The following is a 15,878-nucleotide window of genomic DNA, read 5'->3' on the forward strand; positions in this document are numbered from 1 at the left end:
TTAGGTCAGGTATCTGGATCTGAGAGCCACATTGTAATGCTGAGAAAGTCAGGCCTGGGACCTGAGTCAGTGCACAATACCCCTACTCAAATGTCCTTGTTTTACTTCAGTTTGTATTTAGTCACAGTATTTAATGTGGTTTTACTTTGAACAAAGTTAGACTGCTCTTTTGGAATATAGTGCCAAATAAGTTGTTTCTGAGATTTTATTTGTTTTATGTAAGGTTCATGCAGTGTGATGATGTTCAGCTCTAGTGGCCTAAGAGGCAAAAAGTTTAGAGACCCCAGCTGTAGATTGTAGAAGGACTGGACGACTCAGGGAGTAAGGAGTTCCACAGTTTTGAAGCTATGGGAAAGGAGGAGTTCGGAAGGTGACCACTGTTCACTATATAAGTTTATTCACCTCTGCTGCCCCATCATAATCCAGGCACAACAGAGGCACATTTACATTATGTCCTCAGTTTTGATTTTCAATTGCCCTCTTCTTTATGTTAAAACAGATTTTTATTCAGCATATGTGCCAGCTTTCTTGCTTCTCCAAAAACAACATAAATGAAAGTTTCCAATGGTGTACTCTTTTAGGGAGGTAAAATGACAACATTCTTTGGAGTTCACCTACATTTTAAATGTTCTTTTAATCTATGGCAATTCCTTCAGTAATGCCTTTAATATTGGATGGATAGCTGCCCAATCTCAGATGGCAAATGTGGCATCTAGTCTAAAACTGAGCTGTACAGAGCAAGGATTGAGCTTTAGGTTCAAGTGCCAGTCGTAATAAGATACCTTATCTCAGCAGCATGGATTCCATATTTGGACTTAGGACCACTGGGCTAGGTAAAGAAATATCAGAAGACGTACCCGCTGCTGATCACTTCTTGGTGAGTCCTGTAGGAAAGCATCAGGTGTAAAAGGATTTGGCTTGGCTGTGAGATGCCCCCCTCCTGGTTGAACAATAAGCCAATACTCATCGATCCTGGCTCACAATGGCCTCTCAACCAAGGTGCCAACAACAACATGCATTTATAAAACACCATTAATGTATGGAAACACCTCAGGGAGTTTCACAGAGGTCTATAGGAAAAAAGGACATGGAGTCAAAGAAGAAATGACTAGGAGGGGTGACCAAAAGCTTAATAATAGAGATTGGTTTTATTGAGCGTTTGAAGGACATACGAACAAGGAGCAGGAATGGGTCGTTCGGCCCCTCAAGCCTGCTCCGGCATTTAATAAGATCATGGCTGATCTGATAGTAACTTCAAATCTGCACCCCATCTGCCCCATCACCCCCTTGCTTATCAAGAATCTATCCACCTCTGCCTTAATCATATTCAAAGACTCTACTTCACCACCTTTTCAGGAAGAGAGTTCCAAAGACTCACAACCCTCTGAGAAAAAATTTCACCTCATCTCCATTTTAAATGGGCGACCCCTTATTTTTAAACAGTGACCCCTAGTTCTAGATTCTCCCACAAGAGGAAACATCCCCTCCACATCCACCCTGTCAAGACCCCTCAGGACCTAATATGTTTCAATCAAATTGCTTCTTACTCTTCTAAATGTCAACGAATACAAGCCTAACCTGTGCAACCTTTCCTCATAAGACAAACCCACCCATTCCAGGTATTAGTCTGATAAACCTTCTCTGAACTGCTCCCAGTGCATTTACATCCTTCCTTAAATAAGGTGACCAATACTGTACATAGTACTCCAGATGTGGTCTCACTAGTGCTCTGTATAACTGAAGCATAACCTCCCTACTTTTGTATTCAATTTCCCTTGCAATAGATGATAACATTTTATTAGCTTTCATAATTACTTGCTTTACCTGCATACTTGCCATTTGTGATTCATGCACCAAGACACCCAGATCCCTCAGCATCTCAAAGCTCTGCAATCTCTCACCATTTAGACAATATGCTTTTCTTTTATTCTTCCTGCCAAAATGGACTATTACACATTTTCCCACATCATACTTCATTTGCCAGATCTTTTCCCACTCACTTAAACTATCTATATCTTTTTGCAGCCTCCTTATGTCCTCTTCACAACTTACTTTCCTACCTGTCTTTTTGTCATCAGCAAATTTGGCAACCATACCATCCATCCCTTCATCCAAGTCATTTATATAAATTGTAAACAGTTGAGGCCCCAGCACTGATCCCTGTGGCACACCACTCATAACATCTTGTCAGCTTGAAAAAGACCCAATTATGCCTACTCTCTGGCTGGCTAACAGGAAACAATCTTTTATCCATGTCAATATGTTATCCCCTACACCAGGAGCTTTTATTTTCTGCAGAAACCTTTGATGTGGCACTTTATCAAATGCCTTCTGGAAATCTAAATCCAGCACATCCACCGGTTCCCCTTTATCCACAGCACATGATACTTCCTCAAAGAACGCCAGTAAGTTGGTTAAACATGATTTCTCTTGAATAGAGGAGATTAGGGAGCAAATCCCAAAGCATTGGGCTTAGGTACCATTGGTAGTATGAAGGGAGAGAGAATTAATTCTATGAAACTTGGGGTATGGGAATAAATAAGACAGCTTTTTCAAAGAGTCAGCACAGACATGGCAGAGTGAATGGCCTCTTTCTGTGCTGTAAGATGCTATGATTTTATGAGTCTGTCAATAGGAGTTTAGAATTGGGGGAGTTCAAGGTGCATGACTCGATGATGTGATAGTGATAGGAACATGGGAACATTGGAGCAGGAGTAGACCATTTGGCCCATCTGCTGCACCATTCAATTAGACCATGGTTGATCATCTACCTCTTTATTTTTCCCACTATCTCCATATCCCTTGATGTCATTGGTATCCAGAAATCTATTGATTTATGTCTTGAACATGCTCAATGATTGAGCTTCCACTGCCCTCTGGGATAGAGAATTCTAAAGATTCACCAGCCTCTGAGTGAGGAAATTCCTCATCAGCTCAGTTTTAAGTGACCTGCCCCATATTCTGAGACTGTGTCCCCTGGTTCTAGACTCAACAGTAAATTTCAATGAGATCACCTTTCATTCTTTGAAACCCTAGAGAACATAGGCTCAGATTCCTCAAGCCCTCCTCATGAAACAATCCCATCATCTCTGGGACTAATCTGGTGACCCTCCATTGCACTCCCTCTATGGCAAGTACATCCTTCCTTAGATAAGGAGACCAAAACTATACACATTACTCCAGGTATGGTCTCACCAAGGTTCTGTAAGGAGAGAGGAAAGGGCAATGCCACAGATAAATTTAATCACAAGGATAAGGATTTTAAATCGGAGGCATGGGGTCAGCCAAGATAGGAGTGATAGTGAGTAGGATTTGGCACTTGATGGGGACCAAGCAGAAAAGTTTTCAATGAGTTGAAGCTTATGGAGGGTTCAAGGTGAGAGGATGGCCTCACCGTCTAGTCTAGGAAGAAGCTGAGCTAGAGGCAGCTGTGCGCTATGTTACCAGGCTAAGTGTTCTTTGCCATGTGAGAATATGATGGAGTTGCAAAGTTAATTGTGTCATGAAAAAGGGCCCAAGATTGCAACCAGCCTGGTGGAGACTGAGTCAGTGGCCCATGAGGGGAATGAACTTTGTGACAAGGATATTAAATTTTCTCAGTGTTTATCAGAACGAGAACATCTGAGGCAGAATATTGAGCATGAAGTTTTTTGGTGCAGAGGCTTGAGAGAGGCAGTGGAGAGCTAGGCCTGGCTGTCTAAAGTAATTCTATTCCCTGGATGAAGTCACTGAAGTATAGCATATAGGTGAGGTAAAAGAGAAAGAAAGAATGGAATTTTGAAGATTCCAAATGCGAGTGCGTAGAGTGGGAAGAGAAGCCATTGCTAAAGATTCTCTGGCTGTGACTCGATAGGAAAGCATGGAAACAAATGAGAGTAGGCACATCGAGCTGGACAAGACAGGAGAGACCTTGGATGAGATGGTGTAATTGTTCTTTCAAACGTTGAGGGAAATGAAGGGGAAAATGAATCACAGGCCAGGATTTTTGCAAAGACAGAAGGGCTACATGCCTTAGTCCGAATGGTGCTGGAGCCCCAATTTGGAAGTCCCACCCCTGAAACCAGTACCCAGCATTTCCGCTGGTGGGGAGGATGGGAGTAGGGATGTATTTCACACATCCCTGGGTCATGGAGGCAGTGGTACATATAAAAATGCCTTCAATTAGAAGCAATTTTCATCATGGAAGTTTCTGAAACACGACTTGTAGAACTTGTGAATTTGAGAAAAAGGCCTAAAGCTGCTGAGGTTATTTGGAGAGATGAGGTACCTTTTTGGAGAGGTACAGGTACCCTTTTGGGAATGTTAAGAGTAAACATGAATGTGCATAAAAAGTGGATACGGTCTGTAGAACTGCCAAGCTGTCACATCATTCAAATACAGCTGCTCTTTAAATTTTGAGGAAAAGAAATGGCCTGCAGTTGAGAAAAAATCAATGTTTTCAATTTCAATAGATTTTTGTTGACCTGAGCCTGAGGGTTATCATTATAGCATTAGTGCTGCTTGACTGCTTCCACAACCTGTCATTTATTACAGTGGGAGACCTGTAGGTTCGCAGTTTGATTGACAACTCCAAGCTCCAAAGGAATTAGCTGTCCTTGATGTGAGTCTATGAATACAAATGTTTGTCTCTATAAAGGGTTTAAGTACTTGAAGATATTTAAATGTATTGAATGGGCTTTTATCGATGAGTGTGTTTTTACATACAGTGAAATCTGTAATAGATACTTAGAACTTTATTTTAGTTTATCTCAGCATGGCTCCTGAGGTCTATCCATGATGGATATTGGATGAGTTGGCATGGAGCATGTGGAGACAAAGAGTGGTGGGTAGGGGGTGCAAGAAATGGTATGAGTTAGCACTAAATTGGCATAGAGGCTATAAAGGGCCTTGGGGATGAGTTGGAGGTCATAGGCTGGCATGGAAGGCTTGAGGAGCCAAGGGGGTGGGTTGGGGCATAAGGTTGCCTGAAGTGGCATGGATGGGGCATGGTAATGTGTGGGGGGGTCAGGGGTGAGGGCTTCTGTTTTTGTTTGACTGTTTTTATTACAACTGGGGTAAAGTCCCAGACCAGCAAGGCTGGCCTTTTAACCAACCTGCCTTGGCACTCAGGAGCCCTTGTGGCTGCCTCCACACTGTTTCCAGGGGTGCCGGGCCTGACTCCAGTTAGCACCCATCGCTATCCCCCCCCATATTGGAACGAAAATCTGAACATTCAGGGGAGTTTCTCCCCAGTTGGGTTTGGGGAGTCAGGAATTTTCCCAATTCTATGCACCTGAACTGGGAGTGAAAATTCAGCCTTTAGTCACAAATAATGTCATTGTTGCATCAGAGTCAGATCATTAAAACAGCATGAAAATACTAAAGATGGGCAGTGTCTTTGGGACCATCCCCATCATGAGTCAAAGCTGGATGAGGAGAGGAAAATATTGGAGGGAGGAATTTGTTTAAAAACAAAAGTTTAGCATTAACACAGCTTGCATTTTCCTCTATCACCTGGGTGATGATATGGCTTGAATTTGACCTTATTCTACGTGGCCTTGTATTGGGGGGTGTAAATCGTCAGGAAGTAAAACTGTGCAGATTTTGAAGCACATCACATGATTTTCAATTCTAATTTTCTTTTGCATTGTGCTAGATTTGTTCTGTATTCCTCCTGGAAAGTTTAAGAATGAGTGAGAATGATCTCCTTTCCTATTATAGCCATAATAAATGGCAATATTTGCTGTTTGCACCCAAGTAAGATTCTTGACTGCTTCAGGGCCTGGCGGTGAGTTTGGTGAGATAGACATACTGCTATTGCTCTGGGTTACAGATTTTTTTTCAGCGTTTCATCCTTATCCTGATTTGCAGGGCTTATGGCTGTGAGCAATTGGAGCTCATATTAAGTTCCACTTGCGGACACTGGCATCAGGGTAAGGTTGTTAATGTATTCCGTCCTCACTAACTGTTCAATGTATAGCTGGATTTTTCTTCTGGGGGGCTGGAAGCAGGTTTCAGAGCTGTTTCCAGGACTCGAACCCACCCCCAAGGGAAAAACAGCCACCCATTGGAATTTTCATGGATGCAGCCCCTGAACTGACATGGGCCAGAATTTTTAGTGCAGAAGCCGGCAGTGCACCCGCCAACAATTGAAAGGCCTATTAAGGCCATTAAGTTATCAATTGTCCTGAATTTTTCACTGCCCGTTCCATCTAACAGTTGATGGGCAGGCAAAAAGGCCAAGCGGCCTTTGCATTTTTTTGGAAACCTTATCCACGGGCGGGGTGAGGTTTCAAAACGCAAAATACCAATGAAATGAAAACTTTAATTTTTAATTAAAAACATGTGCCTGCCCATGTGACAGAGTCATATAAGGGGATATGGTTTATTAAAATTTTCTGATGTTTAATAATGTTTTCTATATTTTCTTCATCTCCCTGAGGCAGCTCTGTGCCTCAGGGAGACTATTCAGTGATCTTTCGCGCGCATGCGCTGAAGCGCGCACTAGGCCGGCTCGCATTCCTCCCCCCGCCCGCACAGGAAGCGCTCAGCGCTGCCACTTGTGTATCACGCTGGGTGGGCCTTCAATGGCCCTCCAGTGTGAAATCGCGGTGCGCTGTGGATTGCAAGCGGCGGTCGGCTTCTCGACTAGCCGCGCCGATCCCGCACGCCAAGGGCAGAATTCTGTCCATGGAGACGGGTTCTCTGTCTTAAGGGTGGTGAGTGAGCTCTCGAAGTTACAGGGACAATCGCTGCCCTTCTATCTGTGGAGCGGCGGTCTGTCTTAGAAGTTAACTAACAGAGACGATGCTTCAACATGGAGGTGCCCTCAACAACGTCAGTTCAGGTGCAGATCGAGGTGCCTTTTAAATGAGTTGAGGGTTTCTCTCTCCACCTCCAAAGCAGGCAGTGAATTCCAAACACCCACCAGCCTCTGGGTGAAGTGGTTTTTCCTCATGTCCCCTCTAATCCTTCTAATGCCTTTAATCACCTTAAATCATATTGTACTATCTCATCAGTGAAGGAAATGCAACCTCCTGGGATCGTCTGACACCATTTGTCTAAGAGCACTTCAGGCAATTTCACACCTCGATTGCTCAGCACAATCTGTGTCATTATGAAGACAAAAACTTTGAATTATATAACGGCAAACCAGATTTTTAAGTCTGATATCAAAAGAGAGCAGTTTGTTTTAATTGAGAAGGCGTTTAGATGCCTGAACTGAGCTGTCGGTTATGCGAACTTATATTTGTTTTTAGATTTTCACAGCTAACATTACTTTTTAAATATTACTTTAGCAATCATGTAAGAGGAAGTCCAACACTTATAAATTTGAATGACCTCATGCGTATTTTTATACATTAGCTAATCACAGAATCAGAGCAAATGTTTCCATCCTGAAAGTCAAATGTAGCTTGTTTGGATAAATCATGTTTTTAATTCTGAATCATTTTCGAAGTGGGTGTGGCCAGTTTGTGTTCTCTGAGTCAGCCATTCCATTGCACATATTGCATGAAGCACTTTATCCCTCTCATAGATCTTGTCGTGCAACAATGTATTTCCTCATGATTACTCAACAAGAGCCAGAAAGATTCTTCTGAAATGTTATTTCTTTTTGAACAGTTAGTTTACAAATTGAACCCAAAATCTTATTTACTTAAATAGTTTTTCCACCAACCAACCCCCCCGCCCCATCAACTTCTCCTTTGAAAGTGCTGGCTCTTGCTGAGGTGCAGTTCCACAGGTGCCAGCAGCTACCATCCAAGTGGCCATGCTCCATGTCTGAGTCTAGACTCTGATTGTTTGCAGGCTGTTTGATTGTGGACAGCATGAACACTGAGCCCGATAAGGTGCTCATTTGACAGAGTTTCCAGTCAAAGGCAGCAGATGAGATGTGAAAAGCCAAGCTAATTTCTCTTCTTTCCCGTCCCCAACCACTCCCCCACAACACCGTACCAGCCTCCCACCCCCGTTCACGCCTCATCGGCCTTTAAAGCCCAGGCATTGCAGACTGTTACAGCAACTTGGGTCCTTATGTTTTTAAAATGAAATGCAAAGTCATTATGATACCAGAACCTGGTGAGGTTGGAGACCAGCATGAAATGGGCTGCAAATGGCATGCATTAAAAAAAAAGTACCCTGGATACCATTTGGTTTAAATCATGTCACTAAATTGGAAGCTGAACACCACTTTGAAGATTTAATTCTTAAATTAATTCATCTGTCAGGCTACGAGTTTTGAGATTTTCTTGACGCACTATGAATTGAATTAAAAATATTGAAGTACTATTTCGACATTTGAGGAGAACAGAGTCAAGTGCCTTCAGGACAAGTGAGCCCAGCACAAGGCCAGTGCCTCCAATGTTGACTTCATATGTAGTGTTTGCAAACTATTATTCAAATCTAGACTTGGCTTAATGTCACACATGAGACAACCTCAACCTAGACTGTAAACTGGTCTTTATTTCACTTGCTGGACACTCATCTGTCAAAGCAACGGGAGAATCCATCATCAAAATACCATTATAAAAGCAAAAAACTGCGGATGCTGGAAATCCAAAACAAAAACAAAAATACCTGGAAAAACTCAGCAGGTCTGACAGCATCTGCGGAGAGGAACACAGTTAACGTTTCAAGTCCGTATGACTTTTTCCAGGTATTTTTGTTTTTGATCAAAATACCATTTACAGTCAAGATCTTTATTTCAACTCTTCGACTGACAGCAGATCCAGGGAACCTTCACTTTCCCCGGGATGAAAACTCAGCTGACCTCCCGGCTCATATATTACTTCTTTTTAAATCATTCTTGCGATAAGGGCATCACATAGCAAGAGCAGCATTTATTGGCCATTATTTTTTAGAATGTGAGATAATGGTGGGCCTTATTCTTGAACTGCTGCAATCTAAGTGGTGATGGTACTTCCAAAATGCCATTAGGCAGGGAGTTCCAGGATTTTGAGCCAGGAATGGTGGTTATATGTTCAGGTCAGGAAATTGTGTGACTTGGTGGGGAACTTGGAGGTTTGCATGTGGTGGTGTTCCCTAGACCTGCTTCCCTTGTCCTTCTAGATGGTGGAGATCATGGGTTTTTGGGGAGTGGGGTGGTGGATTCTATTGAAGAAGCCTTGGCCTTGCAGATAAGTGAACACTGCAACCACTGCACACCACTGAGGGAGGTAATGAACGTCAATTAGTTGGGGAGTGTTGCATGGGGATGGGGGTGGTGGGGAGTGACAATCGGGCTTTCTCCTAGGTGGTGGTGGGCATCTTGAGTGTTGTTGCAACTGGACTCATCCAGGGAAGTGGCGAGTATTTTACCCCACTTCCAACATGTGTGCACCTAAACCACAATTTTGCCGACAAACACATCTGATGTAATTACTCTGTTGTCCCTTTCCCCCAAATTTATTATTTTTCAATTTTGGATTTTGTCCAAGTGGCCTTGTTTTACATATACATTAATTTTTAACTTTGTTTAATTCTTTTTTTCCTTATTCTAATAACTCATTTTGCTTTTAAGCTTTATCTTTTTATCTGCTCCACAGCTTATTTTTAAATTGTGTAATTGCCTGTAGATCATCTTCAGTAGTTAACCTTCGAGCCAGTGAGATACTGGACTGTGAGGGCTGATGGTGATACTGTGTCAAAAACAAAAGCTGGGCTCAGCACTGCTGAATAAACTCCATTCTAATTGGAGAACTTAAGAGTATTGGCTTTGGACCTCAATATACCATCTGTAAGTATTGCAAAGATATATTTCAACATGATTTACATCATGGGGCTGAATTTTACATGCCCTGTTGGGTGTGTTTTCAGTGGGGGGGGGGCATGTAAAATAAGGCAGGTGCCAACCCCACCACCTTCCCGCCCACCCCCCACCCCGAGCTCACCCCCATAATATGGGGGATGGGCAGGGGCCAAAATTGGCAGCCCACCCGCCACACTTAAGTACATAAGATCAATTGAGCTTGTCAACAAGTCAGCTGACCCTGATAATACGCTTCCCACGTCATAATATAATGAGCTGTCGGGCTGTAGCGGGCAGGCTGTATTTTTAAAAAATACTTTTTAAAAGGATGGGAAGGGGAAGGGGGGGGCTACTATCTTCGGTGGGGGGTGCCTTTGCACATCAGGGGGAAACCCCCCTAAGATAGTACCCCCTCTTTCTTCCTACCCAGCTGTTCTGTAAAACCCACCCCCCTCTCCCTCTCTAAACTGCCCAAACCCTCCCTGCCCAATACCCCAGACTTACTTTGCCCTGGGATCCATGAGCCGCCACCTTGGGCCTGCTTGCAGTCCCGGCAACACCCACTAATACACTCTTGGCACTGCTGGGACTGCTGCAGCTCCCGAAGGTGGGACTTCCTCCCCAGTGAGGGGTGAAGGTCCCACACTGCACCAGTTTAGCCTGCCTGCCACGTGTTATGGCTGCGGGGCAGGCTGGCGTGGAGCGAGTCAACCCCACGTCGACTTTGCTTCCATAGTGGCGAGTTGTCGGCTGTCCCACACCCCACCCCACCCCACACCCCCACCACCTCTGTGAAATGCTGCCTGTGGTAAAATAAAAGATGAAACGTGACATTTGTTACAATTCTGAGGTTTTTAATATTGTTATGTTTTGGAACTATGTCTTTAATTGAAAGTAAAATGGAGGTGGTCAAGTGACCTGTTCTGAAGTCTGTTTGACAACAGGGCTGGGTTAGTTAAAGATTAAAGGGAGGCCCAGATTGTGTTAACTGGCCGATGATGCCTCAGTAATGGTTCACAGTTGGAGACAATGGCTGCAGTCTCTGATTTCACGATGGGTAGACTCTGTGTCTCCCAAAGTCCCAGAAATGTGTTGAAAATATCAGATTGTAAACAATTGTGCTGCAAACTGTCCATTTACTTTTAAGTTGAAGGAGAGTTAGGGTAAGGCATAGCGAATCAGCATTTCTACCTGGATGCAAGGCTAATGTGTTTCAAGTTTGCAGTTTTGTGTGGTCAGCAGAGAGTAGAGGTGGTTTGACTTTGCAAACTACCACAGCCAGAAACGGGATCAGGGAGACTGTACTGAGTTGAAGAGGTGCATTCTGCAGCCATCTAAAGGGTTTCATCCTGGCCTGGCCAAAGGGAAGAATCATCGGCCAGGCTGCGCTGCTGGTAATGGATTTAGGGAACTCCCCAATAGTTAAGAGAAGCGCCAGATCATTAGAAGTTATTACTCAGCGCAGTGGAGAAAGGTGAACCCATTGGAAGCAGGGAGCAACTGTGGACTGTTTTCTATAAGGACTGTGATTCTGTGGAGAGTGCAATGGGTGATAAGTATAAAAGTGGAACATACCTTTCTGTATTTAAAGTATAAGTTGCCTACAAAAAGAAAATAGAGTTTAGTCAATAGTGTTTTTTGTTCCAGTAAAAGTTTTAAAATGTGAAGTCTTGTGTCATATAACTGGGGGGTTCAGTTTCATTTTTTAAAGTTATCGGTCTCTATGGAGATTGCAATACACCCTTTTAAATAATCCCATTTGTAATTTTTGATGTGCCAAGTAATCAAATTACTGTCAGTGCAAAGAGTTAAATTGTTCTTTTGCAATTTATTACAGATGTATTTAGATTTTGTTTCTCTAACATTTAAAGTGATCTCATTTCACTGAGGTGAAATATTTTTAATGAAGACAGACCAAATAGTGCTAAGAAATGTTAAACTTTAGGTTGGGACACAGGCCCATAATCATAAAGATGTAGGTAGATATTGAAGTGTGCATAATGCTTTCACAAGTGTTTCAAGACTAACTTCATATTAAAACTTTCACTGTACCACTGGGTGTTCAAAATAAAGGAGGTTGCAAGATCATGTGCTCTTGGCAAGCATCAGAGGAAAATAGTTCCTTGTACAGAGGGAAGATAAATTGACCCATGGCATTGGCAAAGGCTCAGGAACAGGTCGTCTGATTATCCAAGTGAACAACTTAACAATACGGGGACAAAAATGACTTTCAGACTATGAAAACAATCTACTGCACTCAGATAAATAGTGGTTTGAAGATTCTGTAATCTGAGTTAAGAAAATGAATCTGTGAGAAGCATGGATTTACCCCATTTGTGCACACTATTGAAAATGCTACATGTGGCTCCTGTGGGTGAGGGAGAGGATGTTTTGACTGTACGAAGAAATTCCTCTGCTTGGCGTTAGTGGTGGAAATTATACTGTCTAACATCCCAACTAACACCAGTATTATATCATGCTTGCAATGGGATAAATATGCCTATGCAGAACTTAATTATTTGCTTTTTAAATTTAAGAAAATAGTGGTACATTGGAGTTTAGATTGGAAAGAAAGAACGACTTGCATTTATGTAATGTCATTTGTGACCACTGAACATCTCAAAGTGCTTTACAGCCAATGAAGTACTTTTGAAGAGTGGTCACTGTTGTAATGTAGGAAATGCGGTAGCCAATTTGCGCATAGCAAGCTCCCACAAACAGCAAAGTGATCATGAACTGATAATCTGGTTTTGTGATGCTGATTAAGAGATAAATATTGATCAGGACACTAGAAGTTAACTCCCCTTCTCCTTGAAATAGTGCCAAGGGATCTTTCATGTTCACCTGAGAAGATAGATGGGGCCTTGATTTAACGTTTCTTCCGAAAGAGGTGAATCTAGAGTCAGTCTGTCACCATGGTTTGTGTGCCTGCACTTAAACTGTTAACAGTATTTCCCAGAAAGGACTGACCCTGAGTATGTTTCCTGTCACTGAACTTAAATGACTTCAATGAGGAGAGAGAGCTAGTGTGCGGGCAAAGGTTGTGCACTTTATGACTGGAGGCATCCATTGATCTGTGAGCACATTCCACTGTTCCCTGTAGCCTTCTCAATGGGAAGAAAACATTCCAATCTGTCATTGCAAGTGCTCATAATTTCACCATGGCTTCCAGATATTACTATTTGTAATACCTACAAAGCTAAGGAATCAGAGGTGATTAAAGTGTTTCTGTAGAAAATTAAGTTGCCTGGTCATCAGTAAATTGATACTGAGTCATTCACTGGTTATGCTAAACACAGGCATCAGGAGTTGGCAATGTTAGCCCACTGCTAATCCCACTATAAGGTCAGCTGTAGCGTTGCTGTGTCTGCAAGTTTGCTACAAGTTCTGCCTCCCCCCATCACCACCATATTGTAATATTTGTATTTTGGTTTTCATGGAGACGTTTCTGGAAATTGGCCAAGCATAGTACATTATAGCAGTCCCCAGTGAGTCAAGGGGGAGATATTTATTTTAATGTGATTGTTTTAGGCACTCCAGACTGTGAGCTGAAATTGAATTAATTAATCACACACACAATGGGAACTGTGGGCTAATTACTTGCTCTTTTGTGGAATATGGCACTTTGTCATAAAGAAAAAGGCCAACTGACAATTCTTTGCAAACCAACCATCTATGATGTTTTCACCATTTTACAGATTGACTGAATCTCCCAAAAATGTTTAAAAGTTTCACCTTAATTGCAATGCTTTTGGTAAGAATGGACTACCATCTTAAACAGAAAATTGATCTTTCCTCATCTTGCTCCATCCTTGTTTGAAGTGGGAAATGCAATTTTATAGGGAATCAGCCCATGACTTCAGTGATAAATCAATCATTCTCCTTTATTTTCCATTGTTTTTAGTTTAACTCTGTGCTTTTCTGCATCATAATTAATTAACTATCTCAGTCACTTCATTTGCCTGCTAAGCCAGTTAATTACAATTTCCAGATTTTGTTTTATTTTTTTTAATCTTCAGGGCCACCTATAAAGTGTGATTACATGATTTGACACTCCCAGTGCAGGAAATCACAGGATGTGCAGTTCTTAATTTCCGGAGAAGTACTTGCTGGGAGCATTGGATCACAGAATCACCTCCCCCTACCCCAAAATATACCAACTAATTTAGGTTAATAAGTCACAAGAGGCTCATTATGCTTGGTGAAGAAACAAATGTATGTTTAACAAGCAGTAGTCAATCAGCTCAGGCTTTGAGTAAAGTTACCATGCATTCCCTTCAATTCTGAAATGAACTTTATTCAATTATGCTGATTTGTGACAATATCGATGGGTCTAAACTCACTGGGGTGCAGTGTTCCTGGAAAGTTGCTAATATATCACCAGAGCTTTGGCTGTTTGACTTGGAGGTCAAGTTGAACTCTTTAATATTTCACTGCACATGTACATCAAAGTTGTTCCAAGCATTCATTGAGCAGCCGTCATTGCAGTCAGTGAAAGCTATTGCACTGTGCTGATGGCAGAAGCAATAAAACGTTGGTCTAATATTAGCCTGACCGCAGATTTCTGCCAGTGAAAAGGACGCTTGGCCCTGAGATGAAATAATTTATATGACAGTCTGCTTGGCCTGTTTACTCCCTTCCTGGCTCAGTTGATAAATGCACCACCCAAAGGGCCATACAGTCCAAGAATATCCCAAAATATAACCTGATCTCTGCTCGGTTAGTTGATTTTGGTATAATTTCTCTCAAACCCTGGGGCTGGGAAATGGAAAGTAAGCTACAGCATCCCATTCCTGACTATGATTGTGACCCTCTGCTATGAAGCTATTAATGTATATAATGTTATTGGAAATTATTTTTTTTAAATGTAGGTTTAGTCTGTGGGTATATCTTTGTGTGTCTTAATTGAATTAAAGCCAGCTAGTCTGGGTGCTTTGATGTATAGTAGTTTTCAGGTGTAAACAGAAAGGTAGATGTACATTTGCATTTTGTTGAATAGAGCATTCAAGAAGGGGAGTGAAATCTTGCACCTAGCTAGGAGAGACCAAGCAATATGTTTATATTACTAATAAAATTGGTACAATGAAATGGGTTTTATTGTTAGAAGAGGTGGAGTTCAAAGGGCCTGGTGATGCAATGAGAATTTACATTCAAAGAGAAATGCTAGGTATAACAGAAGGCAGTTTTGTGTGTGCAGCGCAGAGGCATGTAATATCAAAGCTGCTGTAAGCCTACAACTATCTGCAAGGGAACCAAAGTGAAAGGAACTTTATTTTGAATTTGTAAGGTGAAAATACTTTGCCTGGTGTCTGCTTAAAGCCTATGGGTTGTTGTTGCCTTAGTGGGGATTAGTTTGGGAATTTGTTAAAAGTTATGATAGTAGTAATTTGTAGCCGTGTGTGTATATGTTTAACTTGTGAAAATTAATAAATGTCTCATGTAGTTTGATATAAAAACTTCTCGAGAACTGGTGACCTTATTCCTGAATTTAGAGCTGCAGCTCAAAGCATACCATTTGAAAATATAGATTATGACAATTGTTTAAAGTTTTCTTCTGGGATTTTAAATAATAGCCTTTACGAATTGCTGTGTTATAACGCTCTGCTTGTAAACCATGTGTGTCCAGATGTTAGTTGATAATAGGGGGTCTGTGTGGAATTGGACCTCAACATAAGTCAGTCAGTGCTCAAATGAGAAGGGAAGAAAACTGGAAGAAGTAAAAAGGAAAGATACAAGTTAATATCGAGCATTCCCATGTCAGTTAAAGCATGATGGTAAGTTTGGCAGCCCCATGTTCCCAGAAAGCAATGGAGCACAGGTTATAGAGGTCGGACTTTAACATTGTAATGCTTACACCCCAACCTGTGTGAGCTTTGAATACACTGCTGAGAGATAGATTAGTGAATTTATCCTATAGAACTTAGAGAGTTTTATCAAATTACATAAACACAGCAGCACAGAACATAAACTCATTCAGTTCAACATAGGTTCATAGGGCTTAGGAGGAGCAGGAGTAGGCCATTTGGCCCTTTGAACCTGCTCCATCATCGATAAGATCATGGCTGATCTGGTTGTGAACTCAACTCTACTTTCCCATCTGCCCCCCGATAACCCTTGACTCCCTTGTCTATCAAAATCCAACCTTTAACTC

General features: G+C 42.0%; 1 protein-coding gene across 6 annotated transcripts in view; it reads left to right on the forward strand.

Annotated features, from left to right (window-relative positions):
* gas7b (growth arrest-specific 7b) overlaps positions 1 to 15,878 on the forward strand; it is a 418,502-nt gene that overhangs the window by 126,078 nt on the left and 276,546 nt on the right. The window contains exon 1 of one of the 6 annotated variants that reach the window (XM_078570748.1): positions 9,584 to 9,715. The exons of the other annotated variants lie outside the window; for them this stretch is intronic. The gene's annotated coding sequence lies outside the window, so the exon portion shown is untranslated. Of the gene's footprint in view, positions 1 to 9,583; positions 9,716 to 15,878 lie in introns of those variants that run through there. 6 annotated transcript variants of the gene reach the window in all.

The sequence above is a fragment of the Cetorhinus maximus genome, chromosome 24 (genome assembly GCF_964194155.1).
Source record: "Cetorhinus maximus chromosome 24, sCetMax3.hap1.1, whole genome shotgun sequence".
NCBI classification, from domain to species: domain Eukaryota; kingdom Metazoa; phylum Chordata; class Chondrichthyes; order Lamniformes; family Cetorhinidae; genus Cetorhinus; species Cetorhinus maximus.